We start from the raw sequence: 12583 nt of genomic DNA, 5'->3' as shown, positions 1-12583 counted from the left end.
AAATTTTTTACAGCGCATGTCCTGACTAACATGGGTACACCTAGTAATTTTTCCAGAATTTTTTGGAGTCTGAAGTGCGTGGGCCATTGGTTGACATGGAATGACCCATAAAGTACCTAAATAATTAGGGAACAAAATCAACATGGTCCAAAATGAACAAAAATACAACCCAGATGGTCCAAAACTCAGATTTCCAACAGTATTGAGGCCTTGGATGAGTAGCAGTAAAACTGCCTGTCAGCTCACGGTCATGGACCCACAGTAATGGGATAGCATTCTCATCATGATTAGAACTGTTGAAACCATGCCCAGTTAAAAAAATGACTAAGAAATACGGTAACTCTTCATACTCTGTTTAGCCATTAGCTTTCTCACGATAAAAATACAGTGCAATATTAGGGAGTTATTGTTGCAGCACTCCACACCCAGAATGTCACCCAGGTGACAAAAATATAAATAAAAGCAGTCTCTTTCTCAAGCCTAAAATACTCAAGGGAAAGTGAATGCAGAAATAAAACAAAGTACAGTTGAAAACACTAAACAACAACTGTACAGCCCCTGTGCTTCATAGGCTGTTGACCCTTGTTTTCTGTGCACCAAAATAACACCAAGTATTCCCTTCTTCATCTCTCAACTCATCTGTCTCTCTGACCCTGGTTTCTCTTCTTCCTGTAAGTTGAGTCTGTGCCTCCAACTTCTTCCTTCTGAATGTAGACATGCAGGGCCAATTTTGGCATTTTCAGTGTGGCTATCAGTCAATCAAGAAGGACCCTGTCTCCTTGTGTCTTTCTGGTGATGTCCATGCACTTGACAAACCTCTTGCTAGCTGGACATCTCTTCACAGCCGTTTTTGGGATGGTCAGCTTCACTTTCATAACCTGATATTCCCAAGATGTTAAGTATTCTAATTTTATAAAGCTGGAATACTTTAGGTAGAATTTGGACTTCCTCTGTGTTTTTATCTTATTCCAATACTTGGAAAGAGTTCAGAAATAGATGGATAGATGAATCTTGAAAACTAACACAGCATAATTTGTCATTTGTATGGTTCCTAGTCTTCATGCACTACTAATATGTAAGTGGCTTTATTTAAAAGAAAATGTAAAATAATTCTGACCAATGTTGGTAACTGGAGATTAAGAATGTGCAGAAAATTGTGTCTAAATAATCTTCAGACAAGCTGTTTACAGTTGTGATACTTCTGTTATTACCATTGTGGTGGAATTTACAACGTGCTCAGGGAACAAAAATGCTAATTGGCTGACACAGTACAAAAGGTGCATAAATTGACCTATTTTATACAGTGTATATGTGGAGTAAAGAAAGTGAACATGATGATTTTTTCTTTAATAAAAAAAAAAAAATTACATGTATTTCATCAGGGTCTCACATTAATGTTTTCCCTCCGGGATTAGCCTGCTGTGACTGCATTCAAGCAGGTAGTGGTTTAGGAATCAATACTCCCTGCTGTTTACTCAAATGCATGCAGGTACTGTTGATGATAAGACTAGATTTGAAGAATAAAATACCATTTGTAAAAACATTTTATAAAAATCACACACAAAATGCCTACAGCTGTTAAAAATGTTGCTCTTTCAAAAGCAAATAAGGCCAAGGCTGGGTTAGTGTTGATCAGTAAAGTTGCAATCTCTCACAGATCTTTCACTTGAGTACCAGCATATATTCTCTGAATTGTCAAAGGCACACATTATTTATACCATTGCCTGTTTGAAGACAATTGAAAGGTGAGGATTTGTTCACTTTTTGAATGACACTACCAGATTTTTTTTTTAAATCTAAAATAAATCTGAATGACAGGGAGGCATTGTTTTATTAGATTAAATGTGGATTCAAAATGAATATGTGTATTAGAAGACCCGTTAAAAAGCAAACAGCTTAATCATAATCTGGTCAAATTCTATTCCTTCTTTCAAAATTTGTAAAATAGACCAGTATTTAATGTCTGTTAAAAGATTATAATAAATGAGCACTGAAAATATATCATTTCATACGTATTATCACAGAAAATAACATTCTTGGGTGGCACGGTGGCGCAGTGGTAGCGCTGCTGCCTCACAGTAAGGAGACCTGAGTTTGCTTCCCAGGTCCTTCCTGTGTGGAGTTTGCATGTTCTCCCTGTGTCTGCGTGGGTTTCCTCTGGGTGCTCCAGAGACACGCAGGGTAGGTGCATTGGCGATCCTAAATTGTTCCTAGTGTGTGCTTGGTGTGTACGTGTGCCCTGCGGTGGGCTGGCGCCCTGCCCGGGGTTTGTTTCCTGCATTGTGCCTTGTGTTGGCTGGGATTGGCTCCAGCAGACCCCCGTGACCCTGTGTTAGGAAACAGCAGGTTGGACAATGACTGACTGACTGATAACATTCTCAGACTTACTTTTTCTAATCCAGTGGAGCTGGAGTCATCCCTGACAGCATCTGGTGCAAGGCAGGAACCAGCTCTGAATGGGGTACCAGTCATTGTAAGGCCCACTCACACACACACACAGATTACAGTAGCCAATTAACTTAGCCTGTCATTGGGATGCTCAAGTGAACTTCAACTTTAAATTTATTGCGACGTGTGTGGCACCGTGAAGTTATTTCTTGCATGTCTAACCAACATGTAACGTATCGCCACCCTATGCACTATGATCAGGAAGTGTTATTGGTAATGACTTCAACTGTAACCCTCTGGATGTGAGAGTAAAACCAGAATAAAAATGCAGCAATGCTAACCAATGACCCAATAAACCTCCATTTATACTACTAGCAAAATCAATGGTAATTTTACAAAACAGAAGTAACATTTACAACAGTGTCACAAATGTGGGCAAAGGTCAACAAAGTCTCTTATAATGAGGACTGAAGGCCCTGGATGCCAAACAGTATGACTGAGTGCTTTCTACTTGGAGAAGTAACTTAACCAAAGGTTGATAGGAGATTACATTTGTGTTATTTGTATGTCTTGCTAGGTGGGACTATAATATTCAAAAGTTAAAAAAAGATAAATTGCCATTCTTAGATACCACGTGTTTAATTAAGTTCATTGAAGTACAGTGAAAATGCTACTGTGAGGAGAGTCTCCAGAACAACAGCACATAAGAAGGTAATCTGCCCATGGACTATAACAGAAAATTATGTTATTTTTCATTCTCTTTAAACTTACCTGATAATTTGATTAAGTTGTTGTTGACATATTTTATCCCTGTCGCCATCGGTTGCAATAATCAGGTTTTGAATATTAACAACTGTATAAATATGACCTGTCCTCTGCTGCTTTCTTGTGTTTGTTGCAGCAGAGGATTAAAATAGTTATTATAATGACGACACCGAAAAACAATGCTCTAAAATCCGTAAGATCGTTTGCTACGCCCATTGTAACACGTTTTATTAACATATTTTAAGATTGCATCCAGCTACAGTCTAATCGTAGCATAGGACAGCGACCGACTCACCTGTGAAATGTGTCTGCCGGAGTCGCGGCGCTAGACGGCGCTGGTTCCCCATCCGCCTGCCCGGCTCCTACTTGTGTAACTCAAGTCTTTTCGATGTCACTTCGAGGCGGGGGCGTCAATATGCAGACAGTCGTTCTTCGCTTCCATCCTGGATTACTCACGAGCACTAGCGGTTGTTTTCCTCTCGTGTGATCTGTTCGTCCTGGGAGTTTATTACCATTGTTCTTAGCAGGCAACCCGAATTAAAGTCGAAGGCGGACGATCCTTGACCCTGCGCGAGCTATTTTTGACGGAGTTTATTTTCACGGATTAAAGTGATCCAGCAGTACAAAAAGCAACGGCGGTAGCGCGAACAAGAAAATAAAGAAGCGACTACCTAATTTTAGTGTAAGGACCACATCCGGCCTCCGAATAGCCAGCGAGGTCGAAGAGGATTTTAGGGGAACAAAACCAGCATCTCTCGGTAAGTCCGTTTTGATTTCATTGTAAGTGTTGCACAGATAAACACAGTGACAGGCAAAGCGGCAAAGGCAGAACGCCGGGTGGATGTCGCTAGGCTAAGAGCATCCGCTGGCAACCGATAGATTGTCTAGAAGAAGAAAATCAAGTTAACGTGGGGTTTGTCGCTTGGTTACCCCGATTTTCTTTTTGTGGGTCAACTTTCGAGGCTAGACTTAAAATAAAAGGAATCGGTATGTTGTGCGTCCGGAGGTCCCGTATCGAGAGTAACGAGCCTTCAGTTTTCGTACTCTTCTGTTTGGGTAGGATAATATGGAAACTGTAATCATGTTGACACAAAAGTGTTTATTTTAAACGTTGGATTTCACTTCTGATGTATAAGTTGGACGATTCTGTGTACGTGCGTTGGTTGTGGCGAGTAGCTGGGCGCGGAAGCAGAGGTTTAGAGAGTGCGGTCGGCTTGTCATTTACTTGAAAAGCGACAATGGGGTTTGTGTGGAGTTTCCTTTTGCGTGGGTGTCGGAAGCTACACTGGCAGCACTATGACCCTCATCCGGATGAAGTCCTTAATGTCTAAGGTATGTCAGAGCACCTTACGTGACTTGCTGGGGGTAGAGTACATCTAGCATGGCAGTCTGGACTGTAGTCCGCTTCGTCTTTCGCCGTTTTGTTTTCATAGAATGTCGTTTGCGTCTGTGTGCCCCTTTTGACCCTAGCGATGATCCATAGCCACACGAGGAGGTGACTCGCTTCCCACCGAGCGGCTAGTAAACGCTGCAAGTTGTAGGAGCGGAGTTCAGGTTAACTGGACTCTTGATTTCTATCGGATTAGCGAACTTAATTACGGGTTTGCTGTTACAATTCGCCTCGTTACCGTTTTAACATATTCATTATTTGCAAGAATCCGTGATTGCGATATTTTGGCTAATGGACCCTTCATCTATGTATTTTAGACCTGTCTCTCCATCCGTATCAGGTACGCTGTTGAGGTCATCCGGGTAGCAGTGGACCATATCATTCAGTTATATCCCAGCAGGAAGCAGTCTCTGACGGGACGCCAGATTTAGTTACGTTTAGCTGCGTGTACCGTTCCAGAGCTCACAGTCAAAAAGGTTTTCTGCAGATCGCCCAGGTATACATGTCGAATGAGTCAAATAACAAAGTGGGTGCGAGGCAAGTGAGCGATTCCAAACAGGATGCTATCTCCGTCTTCCCCGGATAGTTTACTGCATCAAGCCGATATACAGTATCAGCATGTCTTTTGACCGGGGAAAGAAAATGGGTTGAGGGAATCCCTGTAAAACCAGAGAGAATGTGCAGATTGTACATAGCAGGTATCGTCGTAATGTGCTGCTTAGGCTGAAGAGTGCTTACTGTGACAATAGTCCTAAAGTAAATTCGAAATCTCGCAGTATTGAATGCAGGCTACGGGGCATGTTAAGTTATTAATAATTAATTAATGTTTGGAGAAAGTGTAGAGAGATATTCCGTGACAAAAGGATAACTGCCAAGGTAAATAAAAAGAAAAAAAAACGACAGCGAGACTAGCAATGTACTATATAGTTCGGAAACCTGGGAGCAATTAGAAAAACAATCGAAAGAACTGAAGTTTAAGATACAAAAATTCCATGAGTTGTGAGAAAATAGACATATTACAGAAGATTTAAACGTTAGAGAATGGAGTCAAAACTCCAGTGGGTTTGGAGACAAGAGGTAAATTGTGTGCTAAGGTTAGTACTCGAGATGGAGTCGCCAGGAGAAAGAAGGAGAGGAAGACTACAAAGCATAGAGAATAACATGGTAGAAAAGGATATGCAGAAGAGTGGGTGTAATATGGGAGATGGGCAGAACAAGAATGCATTGGAAAAGAGAAACACGCTTCCAGTGCTACGACTCCAGAAAACAATCAGTCTTGAAAATCTGTTGCTAGAGGCCTGACAAATTTAAATCTCTATAGCCTCAGAATGACCCTTCAGGTGTCACAAATACAGTAGTGCCCGTCTGCTCTACGATCATGTTTACATTTGCAAATGCCAGAATTCAAAGACAAAAAACCCCTCAGTTTTACCACTGCAGTACAGGATTGGCTGATGAAGGGTATCTGATTATTCCAACTCCTTGCTTTATACAACACATTCCAATTGCTCACTGCTTCTTTTCCTTTTACCAGTTGTTAAATTGGCCTGAGGGAAGGGGGGGAGAGAGAGAGAGAGAGTGTGTGTGTGTGTGTGTGTGTGTGTGTGTGTGTTCACAATGCCTTGGGCTGGCATCCTGTTTCAGCCTTGTGTGTGATGCTTGCTGGTATAGACTCCAGCTTCCCCCATGACCAGAAGAACAGCCAATCTGGGCTTTATGGCAGAGTCGTTAGACGGCACATTAAGCCAGCTTGGAGTCTGAAAAAATTGTTTCGTCATACCCAAGAAGAATCCTGCCTGTAATTGATTGGTACTTCAGCAAAGTATTGAGTAAAAGTTCTGAATACTCGTGTCAATGTGATGTTTTAGTTTTTTATTTTCAATAAATTTGAAAAATTCCTAAAGTCTTGTTTTCACTTTGTTTTTCTGGACGTTTTGAGTTGCTGAGTGTTGCTCAATGAGGGAAAAATTATTTTAAAATCATTCTGGCATAAGGCTGCAATGTAACAAAATGTGGGGTCTAAATGCTTTATGAATTGTTGTATATAAAATCATTTCTTTCCCACACCTTTTCCATTATGGTCTAAATCAAGGGTTCCCAAACTTTTTTCAGCCGCAGACCCCTTTACCAAAAACTTTTAAAACCGTCGACCCCCTAATTACATGCAATGGTTTTTCATATCCGCACTTGCTTTGATATGTTCGATAAGACAATGAACAGACATGTTTGTGCTACATGTATTTTCATGCATTCTTACGTGTGACTCTTTTAATGACACATTTTACCTTTTCGTTCGCAAATTTGGTATGTAATGTGTTTTTTTTAAATGATTTTACTTCTTAATTAGGTACCTATTGGAATCATAGATATTTTGAAGTAACAAACAAATAGCAGTAGTAAGGGGGTCTATTTTTGCTGTCGTTGACCCCCAAATTTTTTCATTGAAACTATCGACCCCTAGAAAGTTCAAATCGACCCCAGGGGGTCAATATCGACCACTTTGGGAACCCTTGGTCTAAATAATCCACCATTCTCTGTTGAGTTTTTTGTGATTTTTGTTAAGTTGCAGTTCTCAGAGGCACATAAGATGTATTATTTGTGTTGTGATAACATTCATTGACTTTAAGTGAAATATAAAATTGGTTTAGAATATTTTAGCTTCACTTTTATTAGCTTTGCAATGACTTTTTCATATGTGCATGTTTTAAGGTAGTGTCTACCTTAGTTTCTTCACAATATTTATGGATATTCTGTGTATATCTTTATCTGTGGCTGCCATTTTGTTTTATGTTTGTTTTTAATGTAATTTCACATTCTGCTTTCATATTTCTTATATTACATATCACAGTAGCAAATGCACATTCATGCACTGTTTTATTCCTAATTTTATGACATCTGAGGCACCATGTTAGCTAGCACCTAATGAATAACTTAATTGAGTTTATGTTTCCCTCATTCTTATACTTTCATACCTATAATTTATCAGTCACTTTGGATTGAAAGTGTCTACTAAACAAAAACATGTCATATTACTATAGGTAATAAGATGATTCTGCTCACAAATATGAAAATAGTTGTTGCTTCCCACCAATCTGTTGACTTTTATTTTCAGTCTAGCTTCTTAATCAGGGTTTAAATATGAAATTAAATTCTCTTCTTAATCAGAGTTTATTTTTCTTTCTTTTGTGGGTAATTCCTGTATATATGTGAGGTGGAATAGTGGTTTGTTTGTTGTAATAGTTCTGTACGTTTTGAACTTTTGTAATAGCTGAGTTTCCCCTTAGGACAAGTAATTCTCAGTCAATGGATTGATCAGTTGAATGTATAATTGGCAGATTCAGGACTAGCTTACATGCAAAATTTTTTCTTTTTTTGTGTAAAGAAACAAAGTTTTATATTGCTTAGTTATGACTAATAACATGACAGGTTTTAATTCTGTTTAACTGCCTTTTAAAGGTTCTTTCATTATTTTAAGGTAGTTAATTCTTTCCATGTCACTGCCTGGCGTGAGAAGGACCCAAAGCCGTGCTGTGCTGTTCCTATTAGCCACGGCCCATGGCTGCATCACAGCCTGCCATGAGAATGACCTGAAGCCGAATTTTTGGCTGAGGTAGCTTGCATATTCAATTCATGGGTCATGTTATGCGTTTTCTGGTATAAGCTGTTGATTGAGACCAAGGTCAATGGCCAAGGCCCAGGGGTTTGCGAGTGTTTGTGTGACAGACAGCCTTTAATATATATATATATATAAAGACCTGCTACTGAAATCTAAGCGCTCAACAAATACCTCAGTGTTAACATCTGCATTGCACCACGCAATACCTGTCTATGTTAACGTTCCATTTGGCATGAGCTCTGTAAAAGCATTAATAATGTTTAAGATGCACCATTGACTGGAATGACAAATGGAATGCATTTTATTACTAAAAATGTTTGTGATGCGCCATCTTTTTGAATGTCAAAACATAATAACTGGACAGACATACAGACAATTATCCTTTTAGAGAGTGCGTGTGAGAAAGAGAGAGAAGAAGATAAGGACTCCTGTTGTATTCTCAAGTCCAATGACTGAAAGAGGCAAACATGGTTTGTGATTATGGTATTACCATTTTATAAGTAAATTGGCTTGGCTGAAAAACATGTGGGTCAGCAGGAATAGGATTAAGAAAAAAAAGTACTGTAAGGTTATTAATTAGCAAGATCAAACGCCAGCAAAAATCCTTTATGTGTCTGCCTCCATTCATATTTCCTTTTATCAGCCTGTCAGATTGAGGATTGATAGTGTAATTATTTGCATTTACACTTTCATTGCTTTTAGTGTATTCTGTTTTCAGAAAGGAAAACCTGGCAGGTAAGGTACTTCTTGTCTTTCAGATGATCTACTTAAGCTTGAAATTTAATTTATATAAAATAAAAAAATTGTGAAGGTTGTCTATTTGACACACAAAAACTGGCACACCCTTGACTTTTGAGACTTGATCTTTGTCTCCATTAATAGCTTATAGATGTGACACATACAATGTGACCCATGATTTCGATGCCCTTAAGTTTGACATCAAGTCGTCCTCATGGCAACGAAAGACACGGCAGCATTCCCTGATGGGAAATGAACAGCCTTGTGCAAACAGAATGGAAACACTTGTATGTGGCGTGCATATGGCATTACTTACACGTGGACCAGTTACATCCAAGGGAAAGTCACATCAGTACATCAAAATCAAAAAACAACTCCCAGCACAAAACAAATTGATATACACTGTGATATTGAGGAGCTGTCATCACTGCAATGACACACACATCAATTATGGGACAAAGCAGGTGCGACTTACTCTGATAGATGAACAACAAATGATAGGATGGCAAGACATTGCTACACATAGTAAAATGAGTGATCAGCCTGAACGTAAATAATTTCAGAAACACCAGGATGATCCCATCCCTAAACTATATAATTTCTCGACTAGTCATATTCACACAACTGATCCAGCAACACACATATTTAATATTTACTTACCCCCACCCCAGCCCCCATATATTCGTTTTTTCTTTTTTTTTTTTTTTTCTTCAGCCACTTCGTGATAACAGCTTCATTGCCTTGCTGGATTACAGCTTTTATCTTACACTGTCTTTTTCTTTCATTGTTGGTTATGTTTTTGCCAGACAGCATTGACAACATTTTTTTTTCTTCTTCATAATTTTTTTATAAATATATAAGCCCTATAGTGGCTTAAGCAGTGTTGCCAGTCTCTACGTATTATGACATCATCTACACAGTGAGATTCGGCCCATCGTCATGCACTTGGTCAAGCATGTACTTTGTTTTATTGTGTACACACCACATGTATGATTCAAAAACCAATGTTAACCACTTTTTGAGGTAAGCAAAGTACAAATGGAATTTATTCATGCAGAGAAAAGTGGAGTTCTGTAGATTTTTTTGTTTTATAAGTTATTCTTGCCACACATTTACAACTTTTTGAGATATTTGGAGAACTGGCTGGTCCCAGAGTGTACCCAGTTAATACCAGGAAGCAAACAGTATCCTGTCTTTACAGTATTGTTTCCCATTGTTGTATGCAACCTTGCTGTGATCCAAATACTCATTTCATATATACTACTTGCTACAGATTCTTTCTCAACACCATAGTTTACACATTGTTATCAGAAGGAGATCTTCAGGCAGATTCATAGCTGATGTATTTATTGAAAATCATGAAGACCTTTCATTTTAAGAACAGAACAGTTATTAAAATGTTTGTGCATTATACTGTACTGGATTTTGCCTACTGACAGTGTAGACGGCTGCACTTCTTATTAGGTATCGGCTTGCTCACATACTTGCCTCCAATAAAAAAAAAAAGTGCTTAGATAGCACAATGCCACTTGTCCATTCACCACCTGTTCTATGTATTTCTCTTATTCTCTCTTTGGCAACCTCTTACTAGTGTAGTAATTTGCTAGAGTATGTATTTAATATTACAGTACATGTTGTGACAATTACAATAATTAATTTCCAAGACTGAAGAGTTATATGCATTCAAAACAAAATAAAAATGAAGTCTCATCATTATTGTAATGAGGCTTTAGAAAAGAGTCAACCAGACATTGGCCTGTGCTTTTTTATTTATTTATTTGTTAAATCCCAGTGTAAAAATAATGACCACAAATGAATTTATTTTGTAAATATACAGAACATACTGTATGTTCTTTGATGCATTATGGCTGTTCTAACGTCTGCCACAACTGACAATATACTTTAATAACAAATTGAATTATGAGGATCTTCCAAAATACTGTTTCCTGTAATATGTCTGCAGAGAATGTGTGACCAGATACTCAAGTTTGTCAGTCACAAATGTGATACTTGGTTGTACTGCAAAGAAATGCCATCCATCATTCAGCCATAGCCAAGTTATTTTTATTCATTGTACCATAATGTACACTATTTACTTCAAATTCTTCATTTTGAATAAAACAGTTGATTTTTTTTTTGTTAGTGCAAACATATGCTTTGAAATTATCCTCTTTAATAAAATCCCTGTGTGCGTTCATGTGTCCGTGTGTGTGTGTCTTCTGGTGAAGTGCGCATGTGCGGGGCACGGTGCGATGCTTCAAAGGCCGCCTGACGCGTCACACAAGACAGAGAGGGCAGGACCTATAAAATATCGCGTGGCCGATCCATTCGAATTTCGGTAAATGAGGTAAGACCTAAAACATAATGCATGAAAAATCCAATCAGGTACTGAGACGCGGAGACCAGCTTCCCCAAAGAGGTGGGATTAGTGTTTGTTGTTCACTCTGAGGATGTCAAATTTGCGATTAACAAAGTTGGCCCGGTAAAGTGTAAAGTGTTTCCCTAAATATATGAATTTTCATGATATTACAATAGGATGACTTTTAAAAGTAGATTTATTTTCACGCACATGAAATCCGTTGCTGGGGAGACGCCATACATACAATAATCAGCTGCACGCCAGCACAGATTAAAATACTTGCTGGAGAGATGTATTACCGTGAGAGAAAATTTAAGGCACACAATACAGTGACGCATATTACAGCCACATACAAGCCAGTATTATTGTAACAGAAAATAGACGGTCCTTTGCCATTTAATATAGACTGTCCCTACTAATGTTTATGCACTACTATTCTAGCGCCGGTTATTGTAACGGGCTTAACGTCTAGTTTTCAATAATAAAGCTATTTGTCAGATTGTTCAAGCAGCCCATATTCTAAGGTTATACAATCTTTTTGAAAATAATTCAGCCAAGTTAAAACAGGCCTATTTTATGCTTAGAACTGTCCTTATTCTAAATATGTGAAAGTGCACCTGTGGTCCCTGATATCTTTTTTTATGCATGGTTACAGTGCCAATGGAAAATTATTGACTCAAAACCAAATTGCTATCAACATAGCGATATAAAAGCTATAGAGTCACTACATAATGATAGTGAGAAACTGGTGCTTTCATAAGCTTGTCTAAGATCGAGTGTCTATCTATGTGGAATTCAACCCACTGCATGAGGCAAAGGCAACTTGAACAAAAAGATCCAATATCTGCCATTGTTGTGTCAGTGGATACAATTTCAAATCTAATGTCACAAGAGTATAAAGCTAGAAAAAAAAGTCCACTGGAAGTCCCCAAAGTGCTTTGAGAAGGTGAGAACTTTGGCTTCAAGACCAAAACCCTGAACAATTTTGAAGGATTCTTTACTCTTAGGTTTACTTTGTGAAATACAGTAAAATTTAAGCATATTAATTGTGTGCATGTTAAAAAGAAAATGGAATGAATTTTCCTGTATTTATACATTGATCTAAAAATGAAACAGTTTGCTATTATAACTTACAGATTAAAATTTTTTCAATTCTAAAACTGCTCTGGCCATTATAATGTAAAAATAATAAAGATAAATCAAACATTGAAAACGTTGTGGGTTACAATTAGTGCTGGGCGGTATACCGGTTCATACCGAAAACCGTTTTTTATTTTTTTTATGATATGGATTTTTCTTATACCGCAACACCGGTTTAAATTGCCTA

At 38.4% G+C, this 12583-nt stretch overlaps 1 protein-coding gene across 1 annotated transcript in view; it reads left to right on the top strand.

Annotated features, from left to right (window-relative positions):
* The first annotated feature begins 3363 nt into the window (after positions 1–3363).
* The window catches only part of cdk17 (cyclin-dependent kinase 17), a 206036-nt gene continuing 196816 nt past the window's right edge, over positions 3364–12583 (top strand). The window contains exon 1 of the mRNA XM_028813614.2: positions 3364–3911. The gene's annotated coding sequence lies outside the window, so the exon portion shown is untranslated. The remainder of the gene's footprint in view (positions 3912–12583) is intronic.

This window comes from Erpetoichthys calabaricus, chromosome 1, assembly GCF_900747795.2.
Source record: "Erpetoichthys calabaricus chromosome 1, fErpCal1.3, whole genome shotgun sequence".
In the NCBI taxonomy this organism is placed as follows: domain Eukaryota; kingdom Metazoa; phylum Chordata; class Cladistia; order Polypteriformes; family Polypteridae; genus Erpetoichthys; species Erpetoichthys calabaricus.
Note: the sequence above shows the minus strand (reverse complement) of the source record. Positions and strands in the feature narration are given on the sequence as shown.